This window comes from Lycium ferocissimum, chromosome 6 (assembly GCF_029784015.1).
Source record: "Lycium ferocissimum isolate CSIRO_LF1 chromosome 6, AGI_CSIRO_Lferr_CH_V1, whole genome shotgun sequence".
NCBI classification, from domain to species: domain Eukaryota; kingdom Viridiplantae; phylum Streptophyta; class Magnoliopsida; order Solanales; family Solanaceae; genus Lycium; species Lycium ferocissimum.
This window is the reverse complement of record NC_081347.1, coordinates 2,508,064-2,515,928: the sequence shown is the minus strand read 5'-3', so window position 1 is coordinate 2,515,928 and position 7,865 is coordinate 2,508,064. Positions and strand designations below refer to the sequence as shown.

The 7,865-nt window shown below is 35.6% G+C and overlaps 1 pseudogene; it reads left to right on the top strand.

Moving 5' to 3' along the window:
* The first annotated feature begins 452 nt into the window (after positions 1–452).
* LOC132060482 (TMV resistance protein N-like) lies at positions 453–7,484 on the top strand (annotated as a pseudogene).
* Positions 7,485–7,865: the final 381 nt, after the last annotated feature.

Sequence of the window (7,865 nt, the reverse complement as noted above, 5' to 3'; positions counted from 1 at the left end):
TCATATTGAAAAAATAAATTAAAGACAGATTTATGTGATGTCAATCTTAGTTGATATGATGAATATCATTTTCTGTTTACAGGTTTAATAAAATTAATGTTAGTTCCTTTTTTTGTTATAGTATAAATTATTATTTTTAGTAATTATATAGAAGTAATATTGTTGAAGGGGGATAGGTTTCTATTAATTGACATGTTTCAAGTCTAAATAAATGTTTGATTCCGGAATTAGTAAAATTCATGATAAATATGAGACAATTATCATTATTTTAGGACTTAAACAAAATTAAGCTTTGACATTAATGATATGAAGAGTTAAGCATTAGAAAATCATATCTATAAAAATCAATTTATTCTGTCAAATTATATTTTTTAACGAGGATAAATCTCAAAAAAACATAGTGTATTTTATGATCGAAAACATGGCCTTCGAGCCAGGTTAGCTAGTATTATTAATAATACTAATTAACTTATAGTAGAGCATTCAGAAGCTTCACATAAATTTCCTACCACATGCTATAGTTCAGTTCGGTAGTAAATATCAGTTGACTAAGAGTATAGCCCCATCTTTAAAATTTGAAGTGGTACTTGTTTATTTCTTCTCTCCTGTATATAAATTCGTCGGAAATATATAGCATCAATTAATCTCTTACCACAACCATAATCTATCCACACATTTCTTTTTTCTTTTCAACCAATTAACTGAATCCATGACATCATCTTCTTCTACTAGATCGTTGCAGTTGCCTCAATGGAAGTACGATGTCTTTTTATGTTTTAGAGGCGAAGACACTCGCAGAAATTTTACAAGTCACCTGCACGAAGTTTTGAGAAACGGGAATCTTCACCTTTCTAGATGAAGAAAGGCTAGAACATGGTGATTCGATCCCAGATGAACTCGTGAAAGCTATCAAAGATTCTCAAGTTGCCGTAATCATTTTCTCAAAGAATTATGCTTCGTCGAGGTGGTGCTTGAATGAACTAGTGAAGATCATGGAATGCAAGAAGGATGACAATTTACAAAGAGTCACACCAGTCTTCTATGATGTGGATCCATCACACGTTCGAAACCAAAGGGAAAGCTTTGCAGAAGCATTTTCCCAACACAAATCGAACTATAAGGATGATAAGGGAATGCAAAAGGTGAAAGGATGGAGAGAGAGTTTAACCGAAGTGTACCAATCTCAAAGGACCGTGACGTCATGGCGAGTGAGTTAAATAACACATGGCGAAACGGATGGAATAATTTATGAAGACTAGCTACACATATTTTACTATAGAACAAGAATAAGAATCTGTACCTCAAAAATGAGCCCAAAAGAATCTTAAATCAATTTTTCATATCTTCTGAAAAAATGATGATGGTTGATTACATAATTCTACCAGTAAGAATGGATTGTTCCTATTAATTTAATTACTCAATGATATTATGGACTCTACAATGTGAAATCCTACTTCTTATTCTCGACTCTCTTATCTGTATATATCAACAATTTTTTTTTTTTTGGTAGGATTGAATTAGAATGTATTTGGGATCTTGTCAATCAAATTTCGTCCATATTATGGAGGACTTCTTTATCTTATTTGAAAAATATTGTGGGAATAGATGCTCATTTAAAGGAAGTAATTTCCCTCTTAGAGATGGAAATTGATGATGTTCGGATTGTGTGGATCTGGGGATTGGGCGGAGTCGGTAAAACGACAATAGCAAGAGCTATTTTTGATACACTCTCATCTCAATTCGATGGTGCTTGTTTCCTTCTGAACATTAAAGAAAACAAAGATGGAATACATTCTCTGCAAAATATCCTTCTCTCTGAACTGTTAAGGAAAAAGGAAAGTTACGTGAATAATAAGGATTGCGGGAAGAACAAAATGGCTCGTAGACTTCGTTTTATGAAGGTTTTGGTTGTGCTTGATAACATAGACAGAGACCATTTGGATTACCTAGCAGGGAATCTTGGTTGGTGTGGCAAAGGCAGTAGGATTATTGCAACAACTAGAGACAAGCATTTGATTGGGAAATATGATGGAGGACATGAAGTGACTACACTACTTGAACATGATGCTATTAAGTTGTTCAATCAATATGCTTTCAAGGAAGAAGCTCCAGATGAGTGTTTTGAGGGGCTAACGTTAGAGGTGGTAAGTCATGCTAAAGGCCTTCCTTTAGCCCTAGAAAAGCGTTGGGTAAATTCTTATATAATAAGGACCCTACTGAGTGGAGAAGTTTTGTAGACCAAATACAAATAAACCCTAGGTCAGGAGTTCTTGAAAACCTCAAAATAAGTTATGATGGGTTGGAGCAGCGTGGTGAGACAGAGATATTTCTAGCTATTGAATGCTTCTTAAGAGGGAGAAAAAAAAATTGAGATCGTGCAAATTCTTGACAGCTGTGATTTTGGAGCTGATAGCGGATTAAGGGTGATGACAAATCTCTTGTGTCCATCTCTGAATATGATACGATTCAAATGCATGACTTAATACAAGAGATGGATAAATATATAATGAAAATGCAAAAGGATCGGGGAGAACTTAGTAGACTATGGCTCGCTGAAGATTTCGAAAGATCCTCAAATGCAGAAATACAAGTAAGGGAGGCCAAAACTTACCTTATCAATCCTCGGTCTGGAAGGCACTTGATAATTGATTATTTTTTTATTTAAAAGATGACAATTATTGGTGTTGTTTCAATTACAATTTCGTTCTATTACAACCTAAAAAACTTTTTGACGTGCCTCTAAAGAACTTCTCAAAAAATGTATTATCACAAAATAGAATTACGGAATTAATTGCACAAAGTATTTCTTTTAAGCGACATATTTCTTAAGAACCTAACTAATATTGTACCTTAAATTTTTCTGGCGGTACTACCTCTTCAAGAACTTCAAGTGCAATAGTAAATAAACAGAACATGACGAAATTTGGCATTGTGAAGAGTGAGAAAGTAGTCATACGGATTTTATACATAAATTTGAAGTTATACTTTGTAGACTAATGATCCTCTTACCAAGGGACCGAGGCAATCGAAGCTATCTGGCTACATGAAATTCAAGACCTAAGCTTTAGAGAAAATGGCATGAAAAAAATGCAAAGGCTTAGAATATTATACATCAAGAGTTTTCATGCACATGATGACTCCATTGAGTACCTGCCCAGCAACTTGTGTTGGTTTGACTGTTGTGATTATCCTTGGGAATCATTGCCAGAAATATTCAAACCTGACATGGTTGTTCATCTTGATCTCCGGCAGAGTTTGCTGCGTCATTTATTGACTGAAAGAAAAGTACAATAGCTTAATTCAATTTTATTTTACTTTTGATCAAATGCATAGATAGACACTCAAAGTTGACAACAAATGTCATACAGACATACATCTTAACTAGACCATAGATACACCTTTTATTGATGTAAGTGTGCCTTTTGAATACCCCAAACTGACCTGGCAACATGCATGACATACAATTGCATGGCGTTGGGTGATTTATTAATCAGCTCCAACTGTTTAAAACATAGGAAGGTAATTTTTTTTTGTGTTTGAAGTCAAGATTGAGTGAGATTTTTTTTCTTTTTTTTTTTTAATACCAGTCACCCAGGCTTTCACCTCCCGTGGTGATGGTTGGTTTGATGGACCCCTACCATGTAATAAAGATAAAAGCAAAAGTACAACGGAGGGTGGCATAAACCTGACCTCCACGAATACAACGATTAAGTTAGAGCTAACTACATACTCGTTAGACATCTATAGTAAGAGATCCATCATGTATTGGAAAAATTGATAAATTACATGATGGAGCTTCTCCTTTGACAAGCAGATCACTATACAATCAAGGGACATCAAAGGAGAATGGCAAAAACAATCTATTGAGGAAGAAAGATGGACAGTTAAGAATCTTCGCGATAACTTTCATCTCATAACAGATAAGAGCCATTATGAAGACTCTCGGCCAACTTTCACTCAATAGAACTGCTACATATACAAAAAAAAAAAAAAAAAAAAAAAAAAAAAAAGGAAGAAGAAGAAGAAGAAACTAGAAAATAGATTGAATCCACATAGTCTGGAGAAGATCTCCAGTGACATAGATCATGTTAAAGATGTCATCCATAACGATTAGAGTCGCTGCTGTTATGAGTAAAGATCAAAGTTGTGTCTGAAAGCTGGAGTTCCTAGAAGATCTTGATGAACTTGACCTCTGATGTTTGCCTGATGTGCGCCAGTGGATTCGAAAATTTTCAGTTCTTTAATGCCATGGCTGTACTTGGATAATGAATCAGCAGGGAGGTTAACTTCTCTATAGATGTCAGAGATACTAAAGTTTCTGCATAAGGACCTTAGAATTATTATTGATCCAAGTGACCAATAAATTGGAGTCTGTCTCCAAGTGAACATTATTGTGGCCATTATCCAGCCTCCACTTAGTGCCCAGATATGCAGCCTCTAATTCAGCTTGATTGTCTGTACCATAATCCAAAGGCCTAGCCATGGCAATTATAAACTCACCCTGACTACTTCTAATAATGACACCTGCTCCAATGTTTCTTGGATTAGATAAATCAGTGAAATGTAATATGATAGAACACAAAATGCTTAAATTTAGAGGGCATTCTAGAGAGAAAAAGATACATTGAGAGAGAAAGCATACAAATGCTTCACAACTGCCATTGGAATGGCATGGAATGGAAACAACCTGCTTTTGCCCATCTCTTCTTTCATTTGATAGGGAGAGATTGGTGAGAGAGGTGGTCTCTGATTTATGCGACGAAGAGATAAGAACGGTAGGGGTGGTTCTTTTTTTTAAATAAAAATTATTGTAGTTCTTTCGGTCGATAATACATAGCATTTTTTCTTTAGAATTAGATGTGTCATTGCTTTATTGGTTCATAAAACATGTCATAACGATTGAAATTCACATGTGAAGACTTTTGGGCACGCGTGTGCACGATGCACACTTATGATAGTGAGAGGTGCTTATATGATCGTTAGGATAATTAAGATATCTATATGGCAACAGTTAGTACCAACTTTAAGTGTTTATTGGTGAATTCGACCATTTTTTCTCTCTCTTAACTATTGTTGTCATTTTATTTAGCGATAATGAGCAAATATTATCACGTTGGTCCCATTTTATTTGAGATACTTTGCATTTTAGCTTGTCCTAGAATTATGAGGCATGCCTTAAATGAAAAAAGTTATGACATCGGTTCCATTTTACGTGACATACTTTCCCTTTTTAGTTTCCCAAAAAGATTAACCACTTCCTATATTTGAAAAATTCTTAATGAGATGATATATAGCCACATAATTTTTTATGACTTGTTTAAGACCACAAGTTTTAAAAGTATTTCTTAAACCTTGTGACCGGTCAGATACCGTCACATAAATTGGAGTATTAATTCCAAAAGCTCAAATTAACGTGTTAAATATTATTTTAGGTTGTTCTCTTATTATTATAAAATCTTTATGTACTCTTCCAAATCTTCCCATCAACATCTTCAACTCAGAAGCTCAAGTTTTAAAACTTATTAATTTTATAACTTTTTCCTAGTAAGAAATGAATCTCATCCTAGGTTGTACACAGTGGGATGAAATAGTTATTAAAACAAAAGGAGTTCATTCGATACAACTATTTTCTAGAATAATATATATACATCCTTTTGTAATGTTCTCTAATGTTTTCTGAATTATATTGCTTTTTACATTGCTTCGGAGTTCAGCACTTTGTTTTCCCATTTTCTATCAGAGTTCTTTAGAGAATCAAATACTTTTATCTTTAGGGAGGGACGGATCCAAAGGCTTGTTACGAGTCCACATGAACTTGGTAGCTTTTGAGAAAAAAGAAAAGAAACGAAGTAGTTTCTAGATTCACAGATAGCCCACTAGCCAAATATAAATCCTACGGAGCACCCTAATTTTATGATAATTCTTTTACCTGGATTTTCTTGTTCTCCTATCTCATTCTTTTTCCATTCTGAACAGATGCATATTCCACGTCTACGAAAGCTAGATCTCTAAAAACCTGATGCGAACACCACATTTCAGGGATATGCCAAATTTGGAGTATTTGGGTCTGGAACGGTGTAGTAATCTTAAAGAGGTTGACTATTCCCTGAGGGATAGCAGAAGACTCGTTGAGTTAAGTTTGAGAGATTTTACAAGCCTTGAGAGGTTTCCAGATGTTAGCTGGGAATCTCTTAAATACCTCTATCTACAAGATTGCTCTAGTTTAGAGAACTTTCCAAGGATACGGGGAAGAATTAAGACAGAGTTAGAGATTCGCATGCAATGCTCTGGGATAAGGGAACTACCATCAGCTATTTTTCAGCACCAAGCTAGTCTTACAGAGCTAAATAAAGTGCTTTGAAAAACCTTGCAACACTTTCGAGAAGCATTTGTAAGTTGAAAAGTTTGGTCAGATTAAATGTGTCGGATTGCTCTAAGCTTGAAATTTTTCCAGAAGAGATAGGGGATTTAGAAAACTTGGAGCGGCTTGATGCCAGAGACACTCTAATCTCACAACCTCCACCTTCCATTGCCCGGTTGAACAAGCTTGAATTCTTGAGTTTTGCAAAACAAAATTCAGGAATAGGCCCTGAAGATGGAGTGTACTTTGTGTTCCCTCAGGTGGCTAAGGGATTAAGCTCATTGGAAATTCTTAATCTCAGTTACTGCAATTTAAGAGGACTTCCGGAAGACATTGGATCCTTATCCTCTTTGAAACAGTTGATTCTCAGGGGAAATAATTTTGGGCATTTGCCTCAAAGCATAGCCCAACTTGGTGCTCTTCGAATCTTGGACGTATCAAATTGCACGAGGCTTACACAGCTGCCAGAATTTCCACAACAATTAGATACAATAGATGCAGATTGGAGCAATGATTGGATCTGTAATTCGTTGTTTCAGAATATCTCATCATTGCAGCATGACATCTCTGCTTCACATTCCTTGTCACTAAGAGTGTTTCCACCGGGGGGGGGGGGATATCCCAAGTTGGTTCCACGATCGGATAATTGATAGAAATGCATCAGTCAATTTCCATGAAAATTGGTATGTACCTTAACTTCTTGGGATTTGCTGTATGTTACTCTGGCAAATTAATTGACACCACAGCTCACTTGATTCCTTTATGTAATGATGGGATGTCTTGGATGACCCAAAATGTTGCCTTATCCAACCATTCAGAATGTGATACTAAACCCACTATTCAAGTTTTCTTGGTGCATCTTGCTGGCTTATGGGATAAATCTAAGGCAAATGGAAAAACACCAAATGACTACAGGTGCATTGGGTTATCTTTTTCTGGAGAAATGAAGGAGTTTGGACTTCGTTTGATGTATAAAGATGAAGCTGAGCTTGATGCCTTGGTCATACAAATGAGGGCTCATAATGATGAACCAACAGAACATCACATTATGACAAAGCGGAGCAGATATAATAATTGTGAACACCATGACTCCATGAAGCCAGTGGTTCGTCTGAAAATCTGAAGGAGTATGGACTTCCTTTGTTGTATAAAGATGAACCTCAGCTTGAGGCCTTGTTACAAATACGCAAAAATTATGATGAACCAACAGAACATTGCAGTGGGATAAGGAGGAGAAAATATGATGATAGTGAACACCATGATGAAGCCAGTTGCTCGTCTAGTAAGAAACAAAGGTCACATTTCTACTATTTGTGGGAACTGTCTTTGAGAATCTGCAGCAACAGGTAGAGGGTTAGTCTCTTCTGAAACTTAAATTTAGGTAATACACCACATGACTTGTTTTCTTTTTCTAGTTGGTAGTGAAATTGTGTTATCTCCCTTTTTCTGGAGAAATAAAGAAGTTTGTATTTCATTTGTTGTATAAAGATGAGCTTGAGGCCTT